General features: G+C 51.6%; 1 pseudogene; it reads left to right on the top strand.

The window, feature by feature from the left end:
* LOC118520795 (5S ribosomal RNA) lies at nucleotides 1-115 on the top strand (annotated as a pseudogene).
* The last annotated feature ends 6,787 nt before the right edge of the window (nucleotides 116-6,902 follow it).

The following is a 6,902-nucleotide window of genomic DNA, read 5'->3' as shown; positions in this document are numbered from 1 at the left end:
GCCTCAAAACCACCCTGAACGCTCTCTATCTCATTTGATCTCGGAAGCTAAGCAGGGTCGGGCCTGGTTAGTACTTGGATGGGAGACCGCCTGGGAATACCGGGTGCTGTAGGCTTTTTTCTTTGCCTTTTCTTTCCCCTTTGGCCTCCTTTCCTCTCCCTTTGCTGCCAGAGCCCGCCTCCCCCCCTTGCCCAAAAAGGCTTGGAGACTAACAGGGTTAGTGCCTACCTCAGAGTGGCTCATAATCAACCCACTGAGACACTCAAAGGGAAGTACTGACTCCATCAGTGTCCTTTTCAGAGGCCTTGCTTGAGACTGGATTTCAAGGATTCTGTTCCTTTTATTTATCTATTTATTTTTAAGTAAAACAGCTCTGGCCGCCTGACTTCAAAGGGAAAACGAGAGGAACTGGTGAGCTCTCTCAGAGGGGGTCCTTTGGTTTTATCACTTCTGAGCTGGACGGGCTCATCCAAGAGCAGGAAGTGCCCGTCCACACTGGGGCCTGAAAGTAGGCCCCGCCCCCGCCCCTCTGGAACTGACCAGTCTCATTAGAGACTTCATGGCAGTATAGCAATTGTTGTTACTCTTTTGATGCAACATTTAAATAGGGTTTTGGTTACTTTACCTACAGTACTGTAGACTTTTCCCCCCACAGTATCCAGTATTTGCTGATTTACCCCCACCCCTCCCAGACTGAGGACTATTCACTCTGGATTCCCCCCCTGCCCCCCTCCCTGCTCTATTTGAGTAAACTCTTCTGGCCAAACCTTAATACTAAATCTAGCAATTATGTGCAGATGTGCCAACATTCTACTACCATAGATTGGATCTCCACAGTCCTTGTTTCTCCATTAGGCATCAGAACTTTTGTCTAGCTCATTAGGTAGTTTGCATCACTGCCAAATGTCCTCGTGCCGCTTGGGAAGTGACTCCAGCATGCCAGATGCCTGAATCAAACCCCAGGCTGGTGAGTTGCCCCAGGCCTGCCAAAGTGCTGGCAGGCCCCACACTGACTGGACTCTCATTCAGCATTAGTCTGCCACAGAGATTGGGCCCTGTGTCCAGCAAACTGGGAGAAAGTGTGCATGTTACAGTATTATTCAAAGTGCTCACTGTATATCCATAAAATGAGGCTCTTGTACCTGCAATTTGGAAATGTCAGGAAGAAGACAGCAACTCATTAAATAGGAATTGTGTAGCCCTCAAGAAAAATGAGGCTTTTGGGGGGTCCTGAATGTCCCCCTTTTCTTCATTCTAGGCTGAATTCAGAAGTTACCTGTGTCCAGCCCATCTTCTGACCTTTTTATAGTAAACTAGTATCCCTCACAGGGCAGGGAGAGAAGGGAAATACATCTGTCTTCCTGCCACTTGTTTCTAACTGGAAAGGTTGGTGGAAAGAAACTTAAAACCACTAACTAAAATGTTCTGAAAACGAAACTCAAATGTCTGCACCTCTCCTCCCCTTGTTAGATGGCTGATGTGGCTGGCTAGAGTCCAGGGCCTGGCTGAACAAGGCCCAGGTGTCCGTGTGCCGGCCCAGGCTCAGCTCACCAGCTACAGAGCCCCTGCACGCGTTGGGCCCTGCTGGTTGCTGGGGATAGCCAGGGTAATCACGTTGCCCTCCCAAAATTGTTCACAAGTCTAAGAAAGCGGGCTTCCCCTCCCCCCCCACCCCATTCCTGTATTTGTCATGATCACCTAAGTGGAAATACTGGTGGCTTGAAGTTGCTAACCCAGGAAGAGAGAAAAATTTTTTGTCCTAACCTTGATTTTTGAAATCACTTCTGTGTGCCTTCTGGGTATATAGCCCACAATGGATTGCTCAGCAAATGTTTGAACAAGCAGATTCTTTGCTTTTGCTTCCTGTGCCAGCCCCCTCCCCACATCCACGTGCCTGGATTCAGACTCCCCATTTCAGGTCAGGGGCTTTAATAGGCATTCAATCTGAAGGAAGATGGGGAGGAGTGTCTTTTGGGGTCAGATGACACAGCCGATACTTCAAAGAAGGAAAGGTGCAGAGCTGCACAGTATGCAGGGAGATGTTGAGAGGAAGGGGGTAGAAATTTGATTTACTGTTAACAATAAAGGCCAGATCTTAAGGAAAAAGGGGTAGGGAGGGCTGGCCAAAACCCAGCATTGCACTGGCGTACTCTCCTCCTTGTTGCCTTTACCCTTGGGGTTTTGAGAATCTGTTTTTGGGGGATGGGAGAGTAAAAGAGTGCCTCAGGCAGTGGCTTCTATTTGAGCAGGGAGCAAGGAGCCACTGATCCCAGAGAGGACTTCTAGCAGAGAAACAGACATATCATGGCCCCTTCGGTGGTCCCAGCCTACCTGGCCTAGAGAGGCTCTCAGGTGGCATCCAAAGCTGCAGGGCCTACAGCTAAGGAAGGCCCCTTCATCTGGGCCAGATTTAGCAAGTAAAAATACAGGACATCCAGTTAAATTTAAATTTCCCAGGAACAATAAGTTCTTAGTTATAAGTATGTCCCAATTTTACTTGGCTGCCCTATCCAGGCTGGCCTCTGCTGGCTTTTGCTGCCTGGAGGCGTCCAGGTTTGGCCGAGGCTCCAGGAGCTCTCCAGCTAAATTGGATTACACTGATTTGTTGCACTGTTTGTGCTTCTGTGGGCAGCGGAAATGACAGTGAGATATGAAGTCACTTGAGAGAGGGCAGTAACTGGAATTCAGTTTCCAAGAGCCAGGCCGACTGGCTGCGTGGGATGATTGTGGGCCCCGGTTGACCCCAGCTGCTATCATCTACTGGGTATTTTTCCATCAGGAATTTCAAATGTGTATTTTATAAATAGAGAAGAAGGAGGCAAAATACAGCCTTTTCTCACTTGGTTAGTAACTTTTCTTAGAAACGCAGTGGGGAGAATTCTTTGCTTTACTCAGTTATTTCCTTGTGTCTTTGCTTTTCTGACGTTGTCACTGTGTGGTGTTTGTGGGGAGAAGGGGCAGGTGGGAGAGAGTCAGTGTATGTGTTCTGCATGTTCCTCTCTGTAAAGTAACTTCTGCATTTACTCTGTTTGGGGTGGTTCTTTCACCACCACCCCTGTCTGTAGCCAGTAAATTTCTGGAATGTTCTCCCAAAATGCCATGAGCGCCCTTTGTTCAGTCCTTCAGGGGAGCAGAAACCTCTCTTGGGCCGTCCTTCCTGGGAATGTTCTTAGCTGAGGCCCAGCCTGAGGCTCCTCACAAGGCAGCTGAAATGCCTCTTCCCAGCCTTTGGGGGTGACTGAGCCAGGCCCCTTCTCCACTCCTTGCAAGGAAGGCTACGGCCTGCCGGGTCCCTGGGTCTGCGAAGTCCCCATGGGTCTGTGTAAGTACAGGACTCCCGTCCCAACTCCGAAGTCTTGCTCTCCCTCACTGGCCTCCGAGTTCAGTCCCCTGGCCAGGGGTCTGAGGAAGGTCAGAGTCTGGCTGGAGGTGTAGTGGGGTGATGATAAGAGCCTTTGGTGATCAACCCAGCATGTGGCATGCATCCTGGAACTGGGAACTGCTAAAAGTCTGTGATCGTTTATTTGCGACTCTCAGTAGAAAGCGTTTGAAATGGGGGCTGAGAGCCAGTTATTAGCCTTGGGGAAGGGGAGGCAGGATTGGGGGCTATGCTTTGGTCAGATGGTGGGAGAGAAGGGGCCTGGTCACAGGACAGGTGTTTCCTGCTCTCTTGGACAGTATCTGCCTGCATTTCTGACTGGGAGGGGCGTTTTCAGGGTCTGGGCTTGGGATTGGGTTTGGGGATATGCAAATGGCTGAGGAGGTAGGAGGTGTTCATCTCTCTCCACCAGGGGGGACCTTGTCCTGGTGAGAGGCTCTGGAGTGATTCCGCTCCAGCTGCATGGTGGCCTGCGTGTTCTGTCCCTGAAGGGGCTTCCCAGGACGGTTTCAGCCCACTCCCTTTGCATGGGGTCCCTCAGCTTGTTCTGGACCCTGGAGCTTATGGGAAGCCATTTCCTGATGAATCACCTGGGAATTTGGGCCTCATAAAGTGCCCTACACCCCCTTGTTGGGTTTAATGGTCTCTCCCAGGACCCTGCAGCACCTCCCAGAGCAGGTGCAAGTGAGCCTGTGGTTGGCGAGGGAAACTGTCGAGGAGGGTGGAGGCAGAAGGAGAGAAGACCCCTGGGGCAGAGTGTGGCCCTGTTGTGCGGGTCTCAGAGTTAGAGGCTCTACAGTGGAACCTTGTAAAATGCCACCCAGGTGGCAAGGAAAGGGGCCAGGGTCATTGGGCGCCCCAAGTGAGGACCCATCGTGGGTCTGTGGCTGAACCTTCGCGCTGATCAGCCTGACTGATAAACTGGCTTGTGTTTTCAGGAAAGTTAAACCAAACCATAGAGGGCACTTCAGTTCCTCCTATACGGATGTTTGGGATGTGGCCCTCTGGTGGCCAGCAGCTGACATTAGCACAAACTGCTCAAGAAGGATTTCCAGACTTCCCGGACACCTCCATCCGGAAAGGAGAGAACTCAGCGCCGGAGCAGGTGCTGAGAGGGCAGGGCGAGGACAGTAGGAGAACAGCCCCAAGAGCGAAGGCTTTCAGCGCGCAGAGCCCTGGGTGGACCGAGCCCTCAGCAGGGCATCTCCAAGAGCCAACCACAAACTCTGGAGCTGGGCCGGAAGTTGGGTTCAAGCCCCTTCTTCACCTCTGGGTGATGGAATGACTGAGGGCAAGTCGTTTGACTGCTCTAAACCAGTTTGCTCAGGTAGAAGGCAGGGATAGCGTTTATAGAAGTCACCTACCTACTGCCTATCACAGCGTGGGCCCTCCAGAAAAGTTAATGTTGGTCACCCTGCTCCCAGCCTCCTTTATTTATTTATTTTTAAGATTTTATTTATTTATTTGAGAGAGAGAATGAGAGCAAGAGAGTGCATGAGATGGGGGAGGGTCAGAGGGAGAAGCAGGCTCCCCGGCAGAGATGCGGGACTCCAGGATCATGACCTAAGCCGCCCAGGCGCCCCTCCCAGCCTCCTCTAGACGGGTCTCTGGGGCTCTAGGTATGTCCTCTTCCGTTTGGCTTCTGTCCTTCCCAACAGGTTCTTCACATGGGTGCGGGGTAGATCAATTACCCCACCCCAGGGATGGCTTTTCACCCCCCCCCAAAAAAACAAAATTAGGTCACAATTGGTAGGCTAAAACTTTGCTATTAGGCAACAGACATTGACGTGTCAAGTTCAGCTTGTGATTCCTGTTGATTCAGTGACTGCTAAGTGGAAAATGTGGGAGCATCTACCCTGTGCCCCAGGCACACAGTGGTGAAATGAACCGAGGTCCCTGCCCTCAAGGAGGTTACATTTTCCTGGAGTTCTGAGACCCACAGCAAAGGTCCTTTTCCTGTAGCTTCCCTCAGCCATTCAGCACCCACCAGAGGCCTCGGGGCTAAGAGCTATGGGGCGATTCTTGAGACTGAGGCACAGTCCCTGCTTAAGCTCACAGTGTGGTTGGGGGAAGGAGATAAGCAGGTACGTGTGCATGCACCCACAGACCCACCATAATAAAATAGGAAGCTTTAAGAAATGCTGTAAGACAAAGCCAGCTAAAGAAGATCCCAGGCAGGGTTTCCTGTGGCTGGGGGATGCGGGAGCCATCTGCAGGTGACCAGGGTTCAGACCCGCAGACATGGGGGGGCGGGTGTGGTGTGGGTGTGGCTGTCATGCTAACCCAGGACACAGTGAACCCCGGCTCCCCTCTTGGCCCAGCACCCACCAGCCGTGTCATGCAGCTGTTAACCTCTCCTACGACCTTGAAGCAGGAGAACAGCAGGACTCAGGTGAGTTGAGGGGCCCTGGAGCCAGGTGGAGACCTGCCAGGGGCCCTAGGCCTCCTGTTCAACCCTTCCTGGCCAAGCACCTTGTTCAAGAGGTGAGTATGTGGGACTGGGGGGCACCTGGGGGGAGGTGTGGTCCCCAGGCAGAGAGATGGGGGGGTGGTCTGATTTGGGGGCACACACTTGTTTGTACAAATCAATCATTTAAAGGCTGCTCGCTGGCCTTTGGGCAATGAATTCAGCACAAAAGCCCAGTGACCTGCTTTTGTAATCACATGTCGACCCAGGAGAAAAAGCTCTTTCAAAAACCTTTTACAACACAGAAGATAGTTTTTAAGAAACTGAATCAGCATTACCTTTATGAAGAAGAGCCACACTTTGTGCTGCACACAGCCTCGGTCAACACATCTTTCCTCGAGCTTCTAGCTCCGGCTCTGCCAGTCTCAGCCCTGGCTATGCGTTAAAATCACCCAGGGAGCTCTTAAAACTATTGAGATCCGAGGCTCTGTGCCCTGAGCATCTGCCTTAGTTGGTCTGGGGAGGGACTTATGCAGTGACTGAAGTTTTTTTTAGAAGCTCCCCAGATTATTTTCCTTGGGTCAAGAACCCTTGTTCTGGCTGAAAGGAGTGAGTAGTCAGCCTCTAGGCCTCTCTAAGTATGGAAGCCCCTTCCCCGCTTCTCAACACAGGTTTTCAATAAATCCTAGAATGTCTGAGATGCACTAAACAGGAAGATAAAAAATCTGACTGGTTAGGAAAAATATGCATTGCACCCGAGCCCACCAGCTTGCCCATCGTGTACCCACCAAGGTCAAGGGCAGCTGTCTAGCACAGTCTTTCATACTAGGTGGTTAACCAGTAAAATTAGCATCAGTTGAAGAGCCTCACTGTGTGTGGGGGGGGGGCGGGTAGGGTGCACATTTCTCAGGAAATCACAAGTGAGTGACCATCTGACAACTCTGATTGAATCCCTGGGAGTGTCCAACTGCCCCCAGCCTTCCTGCGTCCACCATCGGCAAGTGGGGGCTTTCTCTGAGCCTCTCTAGTGCACATGCTCAATGGTGCCGCTAAGAACTCCCTAGGGGTAAGGACCCAACTTCCGTTCCACACACAGCCCCTCAAACTTCCTGCTGT

Source organism: Halichoerus grypus, chromosome 15, assembly GCF_964656455.1.
Source record: "Halichoerus grypus chromosome 15, mHalGry1.hap1.1, whole genome shotgun sequence".
Classification (NCBI taxonomy): domain Eukaryota; kingdom Metazoa; phylum Chordata; class Mammalia; order Carnivora; family Phocidae; genus Halichoerus; species Halichoerus grypus.
The sequence above is the reverse complement of the archived record's forward strand: the minus strand, read 5'-3'. Positions and strand labels throughout refer to the sequence as shown.